This window comes from Psammomys obesus, unplaced genomic scaffold (genome assembly GCF_907164565.1).
Source record: "Psammomys obesus unplaced genomic scaffold, mPsaObe1.curated_primary_1811, whole genome shotgun sequence".
NCBI lineage: Eukaryota > Metazoa > Chordata > Mammalia > Rodentia > Muridae > Psammomys > Psammomys obesus.
This window is the reverse complement of record NW_026596040.1, coordinates 30095673-30108530: the sequence shown is the minus strand read 5'-3', so window position 1 is coordinate 30108530 and position 12858 is coordinate 30095673. Positions and strand designations below refer to the sequence as shown.

At 41.5% G+C, this 12858-nt stretch overlaps 1 protein-coding gene across 8 annotated transcripts in view; it reads right to left on the bottom strand.

Annotated features, from left to right (window-relative positions):
- Tcf4 (transcription factor 4) overlaps positions 1-12858 on the bottom strand; it is a 341388-nt gene that overhangs the window by 225456 nt on the left and 103074 nt on the right. The window lies entirely within an intron of this gene.

Below are 12858 nucleotides of genomic sequence, written 5' to 3'. Positions count from 1 at the left end.
GAAAGAAAGAAAGAAAGAAAGAAAGAAAGAAAGAAAGAAAGAAAGAATCCAGGATGCTCCATATAGCCTAAAATCATCATCACCACCACCTCCACCACCACCACCATCATCATCATTGCTCTGAGTTTGATATAATTCATTTGATCATATCTACCCTTTCCCCAACATATATATGTATGCATATCTATTTGTATTTGTGTATGTATATCTTTGTATATACATGTATGTACATATGTATATATTGATCCTGGCTGATGGCAGGTGGCCATCACAAACATCCCGTGACAGAATCAGAGGAGGGTGTGAAACTCTGATGGAGGAGACATAATCCTATTATTGACTCTCCTAACAACTCCCTGATACTGTTTATTCTCTTAATGGTCTACTGTCACTCTTCTCATTACTGCTCGTTTATTATCAGCAGAGGTTATCACAGTATAATTAATTGGCTTATTTTGGGGTACAGAGAAGGACACAGTGTAACAGGATATCTTAAGAGATGGGATGGTAACAGCAACTAACTTACGGGTAGTAAGTTTAAATCTCCACCCTCCCTCTATCCCTCTGTGTCCTTTGCTTCCTGTCCCCACTCTTTCTCCCTCTTGCTGCCTCCCTCGCACTCCTCCTCCCTCTTTCTCTGTCTTAACCACAGTTACTCAATTCCTCTTGGCTGGTAGTTCAGAAGATAAGAAGTTACAGGCAGATGTCCCCAGTGGACAGTTAGACTTGCTGCATGGCAAGCTTAAGGCACAGAAAGAAAGCTCGGGAGACCACATCAAGCCGGAGAGCAAGGTGTAAAACTTCCCCCAAACCTGCTGTTTAACAGCCCAACATGCCACCCTATCCTGCACACACTGAGCTATAGTACACAAAGAAGTCACTTCCAACCTGCAGGGATTTTTACCAGTTAGTTTTGTATTGTGCACAGTTCTCTTGACTCTTAACTAAAACGCAAATATTTTCAGGGGAAAAATGTAAAAATAAAATCTCGCAATCACTGCAGATTTTTAAACATTCAGCACAACTTGACTTGCTTTTGTTGCTGTTGTTGTTCTGTTTTGTTTTTCTTTAAATCTGTAACAGCCAACTTGGATCAATGGGAGACCCTGCCCTTAAATCTGTCCAAAAAGCAAGAAAGGAATAGATTTGATTTTCTCTGTCTGCAATAGATTTCATATTGCTTGGACTTGTCTATCTTTTCATTAAAGGAAGGGGGGATGACTTTGGACTTATAAGATAGGTGAGGGCAAAGCGGAGCATAGAGTTCTGCTAGGGAATGGCCACTGGGGGCAGTTTTGCCCCCAAAGGACATTGTCCAGTTCCATAGGCATTTTTGCTTATTGCTGGTTGGGCTAGAGGTCAGGAACACAGCTAACCATTCTACGAAGACACAGAGCAGGCCCATACAATCACAAATGAATGTTCTTGCCCAAGTATGGACCCTGCTGGGATACAGACACCCCAGGCCAATGAAACAAGACATGCTAGAACTTGACCTATAACTAAGAATTCTTCCCTCAGTACACCGTGGCTATGGATTTGAACTCAGGCTTGAGCTGAACTGTTCAGTAGACCTTTCTGCTTATCTTCTGTCCACCGAATAAAGGGAGAAAATGATGGTCAACCCAGCAGCCTGCTAATTAGCTGGCAGATAAAACACAACAAAACTTGAGTATTCCCAACTGGGCAATTTCAAAAGCGAGCAAGCCACTAATTAAAAATGCTGGAAGTCGAGCTCTTTCAAAACAGGTTAAATACTGGCTGGGTTCCTCCACAAAGAGATTCCCACCCAATCAGATCTGACTGCTCTTTTCCCATCCTTCCCCATTTCCATCTTTCTCATTTCCTGACCTCATGCTGCTCTGCCTCCCTTCCTGCTTCCTCTCTTTTATTGCTCTCTTTTGAACAGGATCTCCTCTCCCTGGGCTAGCCAGACCTAGAGGATGAGGACCAATCACCAGCTCTGCCCAGTGAGTTATAATTCTATTTTATCTATAGAAAAAAAATCTGTATAAACTGGTAGGCATTTATCTACAGCAAGAAGAAAGCTGGATGTGGCGACTCACAATTCAGGTAAACATGCTACTTTCGGCCATCTGTTTACATCTTCCCTGCCCTGAGCTTCATCAGACCTGCCAAGTGAGTGAACATTTCCTCAGTAACCAGTCCAGAGCATCTCATCTCAACGTCCACCCGCCTCCATCTGAATCATTTCGCATGCTCACTTCAAAGCCAGCTTCTTAGGGTGCACCACAAACACACTGAGCCTGGACCTCACCCGTGAGGCAAAGGCAACTGTGTTTATCACAAGGTCCCCAGGCAACTTTCAGGCGCATCACAGAGGATGAGAACCACAGGATATGCTACCAGAAACAGAAGACAAGTCCCGCCCACACCACTGATAGCAGCTTGCCTCACCTGGTTCCTTAAAAGGGTTCTCCTGTTGATGGTAGTGCGATCAGTGGTTAAGTGCACATACTGTTCTTACAGAGGACTCTGAGAACCCATATCAGGTCGTCCACAACTGCCTGTAACTCCAATCCCAGAGTATGTGACATCCTTTGATGTCTTCATGTGCACACACACACACACACACACACACACAAATAATTTTAAGTCCTCTAGATAAGAAAAAAAAGGAAAAAAGAAACCTCTAACTCCACATGATCTTGTCTCAACAGCATCCCAGTGATACTCGCTAGAATAGAATCTCTTTGTATGAACCCTGAACATGGCCTATGTTTGCCTACCACTCACCCCCCCCCCCCGCCAGATACTGTATGGCCTCTGATGTCCACATGGTTTTGTTCTTACTACTCCCTGTGCATAGAAGAGGTGTCCAACTTTTTGACACTGCGCTGTAGAAATCACTGACATCTACAAAGCCCATGCTTGAGACCTACAGAACTGGATTTAAAATAATACAAAACAAATCCCTGCCTTACAAAAACAAAAACTAAGGTGCTTTTGCTTTTCTGCAACAGGGTCTCACCATGTAGCCCTGACTGCCCTAGAACTCACTAGAGTTCACTTTGGAATCAGACTCCTAGAATTCCACCTGCGACTGCCTCCAAGTGCTGGGATTAAAGCCATGTGCCACTAGGCCCTGCTAAAACCTCAATGCTTTAAAGTAAGTTCATAATTTTGTACAAGCCTTCTAGCCATCTCTGGCCACATCTGCCCTGACGGCCATGGGTAGGCATGCTTAACTGTTCCTGCCCTCTCAGATGAAGTAAGCCTAGAAGGGTGAGCAGCCTTGTGCTGGCCACTTGCATGCCCTAACAGCACGCCAGTTTTACATCTGCAAAAAGTGAAGATTAGGTGGGCTAGAACTGCACCTGACGTGTTAGTAAACAGAAGCGGTAAGACACATGCACAGGTGATATGGGACCAAGACTCGGCATGTGCACCCAACACACACCTCAGTGGTTTCTGACTTCTGCACCAGTCAGAATGCTCCCCCTAGTCCACCAGGTGAAATGAACGCATTTAATGCACATTTTCTACCCACTACTGTAGCTATGAAACATTAAAGAATAATAATCAATAAGTAAATTGAACAAACATTTGAATGAATCAGAAGGTAATAACATAAAACGTAAATAATAAAGCCAGTATATAGTAATTTTATCAAAACAGTGGGCCAGATGTTTGCCTGAGGCACATGGAGACTTCAGAAGCTATTATATCGACTAAGTTAAAAAGAAAACTTAATGCAATTATCAGAAAAGACAAAAATTGTTCAGGAAAAATAAAATTAACACATCTTAAATTTGATAGAAAATTCAAGTTCTCCCATCAGAGGTCAGAATAGAAAGGAATAATTTATTTTACCTATGAAAATTATACCTGGGGAGTTGCTGAGGCTGGGTTGATATTACAGACATTTCTTCTACAAATAAGCCTGTGGTTATTTGCACACTCCATCCCAAGCTGTGATTTACCTATTTACCTATTTATTTATTATATAAATTATATAATTTTATAAATTATTATATAATTTAAAGATTATAAATAATTATAAATTCATACATTTATTTATTATTTTATATTTATATTTATTTTGAATTTATAATTAAATGTAATTATAAATAATTAAATTCTAAATAATTTATAAATTATACATTATATAAATTATAAATATATATTTATAATATATAATTTATATAAATTTATATTGTATTTATATAAATATGTTTATAAATATATACCTTACAGAAAAGAAACATGCTTAGCTACCTTTTAACACCTTGAATGGTACAGAGCAAAGGGTGGGCTCATTAGTTTCTTACTGAATCAAACAAGTGATGAAGTGATTTTTTTGTATACGAAGTGCTCCTGTCTTGATTATAAGACAAAACAACCAGTGGGGAAAGATCAAGGCAACATAGTAGCAAAAGAAAAACGTGTGGATGAGAGCATCTGAAGTGACAGGCCCTGCCACTCCTGTGGTACAAAAATACTAGTAGACGGAACAAATTACACTTTCAAAAGATCGAAATGGATACGATTGCCTGAGCTTTCTCTGATAGTAATACAAAGTAGGATAAGCCCGGCAACTTTCACAGATGTGTAGGTCACTCTGAAAGTGTGGCCAAGACATTGGGGCACTCTCCACTCACTCGGATAGCTCTGGAGTCCTTCTAAGGTATCTGCCCCTTCACTGCCAAATTACAAAAGGTTGTCTGGGCAGGAGTTAAACAGAAGCTGCCACTGGGAGGTAGGCTACTCTGGCAGAATTCTAATCTTTCATGGTTTCCCATCCATTCACTGCTCTTCAAGACCTGATGACTTGGCTCCCTACTTTGCAGACAAACAGGCTGAAACTAACAAGGAAACTGGATAACCCGGAAGCACTGTGCTAGGAGCTGGGAACAGCCTTAGACTTGAAAGGCACTCTGCTGTGCCCATCACCATAGTCCAAATAAGTCACTGGCCTCTCTGAACTTATTTTTGTGAACCATAAAATAAGCGAGTTCGATTTCCATTCTTGGAAATAGGACAGGCTAGTATATTTGGATAACTCTCCCACAGAAGACTAAAAATGATGGATAACAGTTTTTTTTTTCTTTTACATCTTCTTTAAAATACTAATGAGCTGAAAAGATATGAAAGTTCCATCAAGACAAAATCAAAGGGAAAGCTGGAACCCAAGGGTTCAAGAAGATTTTTCTGCCCTGAGGACATAGGTCAATTTAGAAAATTTGGTTGTGTTTTCTTTTTTGAGACAGGGTTTCTCTGTGTGGCCTTGGCTGTCCTGGCACTCACCCTGTAGTGCAGGCTGGCCTCGAACTCACAGAGATCCGTCTGCCTCTGCCTCATGAGGGATTAATCATGAGGATTAAAGGTGTGGGCAACCCCGCCAGACCAATTTAGGAAATTTAATGGCCTCTTGAAACAAACCATGAGAAAAGAGCAGAACCTACCCAAAGACAGACAAAGGGAAGACAGTATTGGCCAGCTAAAGGAGACACCTTTATGGTAAATGGTTGATTGACACTTGGTAAACACTAAGAAGTACCATCTCCAGAACATCCAATCCCTCCTGAGAGTACCTCATCCGCTCACGGCCTCCAGAACTAAAGTGCTCCAAGCCCCTTGCAAACGGTGAGTTAAGGACGTCTGAGTCTCACACTTTTCTAATTCCTAGTTTTGCTAAACAGACCAAAGGTTTTGGCAGAGTCACCTGGAGAGTGGAGAAGCACACAACGGTGGGGATGGACGGAGGCCACTTTCTCCACGAAGCTCTAAGGCTTTATCACAAGCGAGAATTCAAACAATTCCATTTTCTCAGTATGTTCAGTGATCTTTAAAATATTCATCTTATGTCTTATGACTAAAGCATCTTTCTGCTATATGAACGAAGTGCTGTCTAAAGTTATGCTAGCAGACCACAGAACTACATAAAGAAGGCAGACCAAATATTAAGGAGGCATATTCTCAACGAGTATGAGCGCTAACTGGATACCTTGGTTCTATGTAGAGCTTTGAATTAGTTCTTTCATTACTTTGAGGCTAGAACACACTAAACACCCAAGACTCTAGAGCACCCTGAAATCACAGACAAGGCGACAGACACTCCGAATCACTCAAATGCCTGCTCCTGGGGAGATGTACTGGCTTCTTCCTGAACACTTCCACATATCAGAAAGTGTGCAGAGGCTAAGTGTGCTAAGTTCCTCCGAGAAAGATAATCCTTTTGAAACAGGTTAGCATCTACATTGTCTTGAGTCCTCTCTGCAACAACAGGAGCTGTTACGTACCCTCCACGCCATCATGGAGACTCACAGAATGTGTACATCTGTGGCTCCTCCTAATTCCCCAGCCCAGGAAGAACCCTTGGCTGAGCCCTCCGCACAAACTGAGATGGCATATGCTCTCCGTCAGTGCCAGATGAATTTAGAGTTCAAAATATTTCATCAGCAAAGAGCGTGTTAAGGACGTGCACATTTTCATTAGCACCCAGCACAATAAGAGCTCTAAGAGGAGTGATTTGAAGGCAAATTTGAGGACTAGTGCCGACATGGGGAGAGTTGAGGCGCTCCTAACACTGATAGACCATGTCCACACAAGCACGACTGCCGCTGTTTTCTATTGGAAACAAGATGGGGTGCTTAAGCGTGCAGGAATCTGTGCAAGGATGGGCACTGAGGAGTATCTCTGGCACTTACCAGAGCCGACTGAGGAAAGGACGAGGCAGTGATACCTTCCACACATACTATAAGACACAGTCAGTGAAGAGAAGGCAGACCTGGGCTTCCCTTGTTCAAATCACTACTGTCAGCTCTGGCTTTCTCTGAGCTTTCCATATCAGATCAGAAACTGAAAGTGTGTGTGTGTGTGTGTGTGTGTGTGTGTGTGTGTGTGTGTGTGTATTGTGTAAAGTGTGCATGCCTGGAAGTACACTGCAGATACTGCAGAGAACACAGGGTAGAAAATAACTTGTTTGGAGTGGGATTACTGTATTGCTTTTACCTTTTATTAAGGTCAGTTAGTATGCCTTTTAAGCACTATTAAATAACAAAAAAAAATGTTATTCTAATAAATAAATAAACAAGTGTTATTTTTCCTGAGTTTATAAACTCCTTTTCCAAAGTTCATATTGGACATGTGGACATATAGAATGGAATAAGTTTCACAGTATGAATCAGAGAGAGAATTTTCACAAATTCAGGTGACAGTAAAAGAACACATTACTACCATGATAAAAATATGTCTGAAATTCTACAATCCTCTTAAACTGCAAGGGAGATAGTTAAACTGGAAAATCCAGACAAAAGTCATCTACAAATTGTACTCTGTAGCAATTCCTGCAGTTTGGAGCTGACCCTGATAATCTAACTTGAAAAATACTCGTTTGACTAATCAATGGAAGATGTGGAGAGACTTGCTACCATGATTGACGCCATGATGGGTCCAGGTAGCTAGGATGATATGATCTTCCCCTGAAAGGAAGTCCTGAACAAGAGCTCAGGAATCAGAGAGGCCATGAATAGAGCAATGTAAACTATAACCCTAAAAAGTAGTCTCCCTAAAACAGCACAGTGGGACACTAAGGACCCAAACCAGGTGACAATGACAGCCTGAAGTCAGCTGTGGTACCTGAAGCTTGAGGCTGAGGCTAGCCACCAAACTCATCTAATAGGGACACCCCAAAGGATCCAAGTAAACGGGGAGGCTATTGTGGGCAAGTTCCTCGGGCAAGGTGAGCAAAAACGAGATAAACATTTCAGGAAATAAAACATTAAACAGAGGAACAAATTCAAAGACGTCCTTCATTTCCTACGCCTTGAGCATACAACTTACACGTATATTTGTAAAGTCATACATGTAATATTTATGGTGCGAAATCACCAATACAAACAGAAAACGCCTACATGCTTAATAATTTATTCACTGTATTCCAATAGGGGTGTGGGGAGAACAAAGTTGAAGCTCACAAGAGTTCTGTCTTTTTCCTTGTTTTCCCCTATTCATCTAGGCACCCTGAAGTGTCATTTGTGAACTTCTGAGAAGAGGGGCTCCTTTAATTGAAATGTTAGCAGGGCTATAATTGCTCTGTATAACCACAGTGGTGGTCAACTTCTCCCAAAAGACACAAAAGACATTTTATTATTGTTTCTTATTTTTTCCTTCTAGTTCCCTTTTTAGGGATGATGATGATGACAATAACAATACATTTTTTTTTTAAAGGAACACTTCTCCCATTTCTTGTATTCTCATCTCTTCTCATTCTTTATAAGATCCTTCTCTGGTTTTGGTAAAGCCAACACTTTTCAGTATTCAGAAATCCAGCTTTCTAATAGTCACTTGTGTATCAAATAACTACCCAACCACCAACTTTACTTTTAACAAACACCCCATCGCACCCCAGATTTCCCTTCCATCCTTTCTGCATCTCTATCTATCCTTCCACCTGTGTTCACACACACAGCCTATGACCTGCCACAGGCAACCAACCAATTCCGCATGTTTTCTTCAGGGGTCATGTCTCAGTTTTAGGCCAATTTTCTCTGTATTTGGGCTCAAATGTGCAAACCACACTATATTACTCTGCAAAACATCAATGAGAAAGCCTAATTAAGTAACACTGACAGATAAATCCATTTCTTGCACAGTAATCAAATCAAAGCAGGTTGACATAACACAGGAACTTAATACAGTTATTCCCTTGTAATTGGAAAAAGGCCCTTTACTCCTCATTAAAGCAATCTTCTGGGTATCGGCAGAATAAGAAGGCTCAGAGCTTTAGAACTGCCCTATAAAAGTCTCAAGGTGCAGAACCCTTCAGCAAACAGACCAGATTATCTGACTCCTTGATCAAGGCAGAACACACAGTTCCTCCCGCTTTCAACAAACCCTTTCTCTCTTACAGTTAAAAAGAGGGGACACAGCATCGAACACATGTGCGCCCAAAAGCTCTTAGAACTATAGAAACTTCATGCTTTTATGAGTCCATGTGCATCTGAAATCTCTCAAAAACAAATCTGAAATACTTTAAATGTGAGGTCGCAATGCTGAGGCACAGGCCTCTCTTCCCTTTGCTCCATGGGCTCAGTGGTCTATGCTGCCTAAATACAATCTGATTCGTAATCAGATATAACTTTATGCATGAGAATTATGAAAACATGGAAGATGGATATATGCAATATCTGTGGTTTATCAACACACTTACTTGGTCAAATGTATATTGCCCTGACTAGCCCAAAATCTAGAAAGAGTGTAATATTATTGTACCATGTTTGAATCCCCAAATTAGACAATCTTCAGGTACTTATTTGGACATTGGAGAGCCTCTTGTTTACCTGTTAGCCTCAAGATGATTTTAGCAACTCTTCCAGAAAGTAACGCACAACATAAACACTATTTGGTGGTCCCACGTTGTTGGCTGACCAGCAAAGTCCCTACGGATCCTCATTAGAAATTACAGCTATCCTGGATTCCACTATGTACTAATCAATAAAAGATCAAAGGTTGAGAACAAAAGGAAGTATCTTTTAAACTCCTCCCAATGGTCACTAGTGTTCCTAATTTTAACTACAATGCAGCTTAACTTATATGTTGTTTGTGAATAATTTGCAAGCAGGAACATATGGATTATTTTTCACTTCTTCATTATTCAGTACCTTTATGTGACAGATCAGTAAGTTATCAAAATCAGGCGGTTCAATACTTTTGATATTTTTATCCACCTTGGAATTCATACTCCAAACTGGTACCACCCATGCCTGTGAAGGCGACTATGTCAAAAGATTGTGCAGTGTATTTAAACAGCACACCGCTTTGTTTTGATTTTGATGGGAAGTCGCTCCTCAGTGCTACTCTAGATGATATGGAGCTTCAGAAGAATACATACAAGTCCAGGTGATACTTCCTCATGATTTCTATCCAAGTGAATACAGCACTAGAAAAGTGACCCTGTGTGTTTCCAAGGGTGTCCTATCACGAGCCCCATGAAAGCACGGTGGCTTACTTTTCAGGTGTTAAGCTAATGACTGTCACCTGGCCAATGTACTGGTAGTAGCTTCCCCATGCTGCATTCACCAGCAATCAATGAAGAGATCCTTTAAGACCACTCTACCCAGGTCTTAGTTGCACACTCATTGAAAACATGAAAAAGTGAAAATAATGGCAGGTAAAAAGCGAAAACACCCTCTAGCCCATATCCCCATCCTCATTCTAAAATGATTTCCTAGTGAGTCCTAACAGAACGCTGGTCTGGGAACCAAAGGAAAACTTCAGAGAAATTTCAATCCTATTTAATTAATTAGATATTTATTTAATTAATTAGATATCTATTTAATTAATTAGATATTTCTTCACTTATTTACTTATATGGTAGTGACAGACCACGATCAGTACTAGTCTTCTTGTGGCTTGGGTCGGGAAGAGAGAGGGGCACAAGAAAAGAATATGTTAAACATATTTGTTTTATAAACTGGGAAAGAATTCTGCCAAAATGAAGACTTGGGAACCAATTCAATAGATGAACCAATGCAATAGCTGAATCCTCCACTCTGGGGCCAGGCTATCAACCTATGGGACATCACTCCAAGTCATACCCTTTCTACCTATTAGTATGTAAGACCTGCCATATTCTACTAGATAGACACACATAATCGGACGTGACACAGAGGAAATTCCAGTACAGCTCTTCCAGGCAAAAATAAGACTGAGAAATATCTAAATTATTACAGAAATATCTAAATATTTTAGTGATGGATGGACAGACTGACACTTAAAATGAGTATTTCTTATAGTCTAGTTGTGAACCGAGCCTTTAACGATGAGCCAACAAACCCTCTGATCAACAGCAGTGACCTGCCTGTTGTAGTGGCACAAAAGGTTGTGGAAGTAACAACTCATTATCTGATTGGATTTAAGGCCCACTCTGCGAGATGGATCCTGTACCTGAGACCTATACCTGCTCAGGTGGCCAAGAACCTGAGAGTAGATAGGCTATGGACCTAGGAGAAAACCAAATACTCAAACAATAAAATGGCTTCTAACAATATTCTGCCGTACCCATAAATTAGTGCCTTGTTCAGCCACCATCAGAGAAGCTTCTTTCTACAGTAAACAGGAACTAAAGCAGAGACCCACAAGTGGACAGTGTGCAGAAAATGTGAGACCTCAGAGCACTCAGTCCTGAATGGTATGTCTTCATCAAATTCCTCCCTTCAGGGCTCATGAAACTGCAGAAGAGGAGGTAGCCAGTGGGGGTGGAGGAAGACACCGAGGGCACACTTGAATACTCTTACAGTTTCTTGATATTGATGATCGTGTCTAAGACAAATCTCATGTTCTTGTTTTTCATCTGCTCGGTCAGAGAAATCTGATGCAGGCATTTCACACTGAACCTCAATAATACAATCACACTTTTGCCTTATGCTTTGGTTATCTCTAAACATTTTTTTTATATTCATTTCAATTAAGATGTGCATCTGGAATCGTTTAAAGTATGAAATTGGGATCAAGAGAAGCTTCTGACTTAAATATACAAGCCGACTACAATCATTTTCACGCTGCCAAGATTGGCCCCAAATCCTGCCAGCAATGTCTGCTTATCACCTCTGTTCTGCCCTGCGTAGTTCGTAGCATAGTCTCTAAACCACAGACTCGGGGTGGCATTAATTTGCAGCTGCTCAGACCTATGACGACAGAAACTGCCCATGGTGTCCCTCAAATGCATATTGTTTCACATACTTTCACTTTTAGGGTCTTAGGAACATGCAGAGACATGCTTACTCTGTAACAAGTCTGAGGGTAATAGCTGTTACAACCACAACAAACAAAAAGCCCAAGTGAGGCTCGGGTCCAGGCCTATCATTCTCAGAGGATCAGGGAGAAGACACTTTATTCCATTAAGTCCGCCACTCTGCTCCCCCCGTCTTGGCCCATCTGCTCACCAATAAGACACTGGTGAAAAGGAGGTTAGCTGCCCCCGCTGTATGTGCCACAAAGCCAGGCTGCAGCAGGGCAGGAGCCATAACTCTTCTCAGGAATGGGAGAAATGTCGCAGGTTGGAAAGGAGATGGATGTGGGGACCTGAAGAATGACAATAACCAGGCATCTTGAGGGAAAACAAGAAGCAGAGAAGTGGCCAGGGAAGCCTGAGCTGTCGGGGGAGAATAATGATTTATCTGATGAGATTAGCAAAAGGTTGATTGGAAAAGATGCCTGCCCAACGCGAAGATTGCAATGCAACTTGAAGATTCTGTTGTGGGAGAGCCAGTGCCTGCCAAAGTCGCTCTGCAGTGCAGGCTAGCTGTGAGTGATACAGCGGGAAAATAGCCACGAAGCCAGATTTTATTTGATTTGTACTGATGATTTTTATTAGAATACATGGATCATTGCTTCAACCTTTCCATGTAAAACCAAATCAAATTCAGAAACTCACACATCAGTCACCTAACCTTATGTCGCTCCTTCTGCCTTGCGAACACGCAGCAGCCACATTTCCTCTGATCTGTCCTCGATAAATCGTTCAGCTACTCAAAACTGTTGGGCCAAATTTCGGGGAGGCAAGTGGCACACAAAAGCAACTGCGAAATCTGCAGCTACAAATAAGAAAACCGAGGAAGAGAAACACCACGAGCTTCATAAATATGGGAGGAGGGGGCGATCAAAACAATGCACAGCCAACGCATAACAAGATGAAATGGGTCCTCTGCGTTGGATCAAACGTACTGTCACCTTCTCCCAAAAGGAACCACTTTCCCTGGCTGGGTCGCTCCTGTTTGATCCAAGGCGCCGTGCAGGACTCAGCAAAGGACTACTCCCAAATAAAAGAAAGCCCACCAGTACGTGGTGAAAGAATAAAGCCCTAGCATAATACTGTCAACACTATTTTACAAG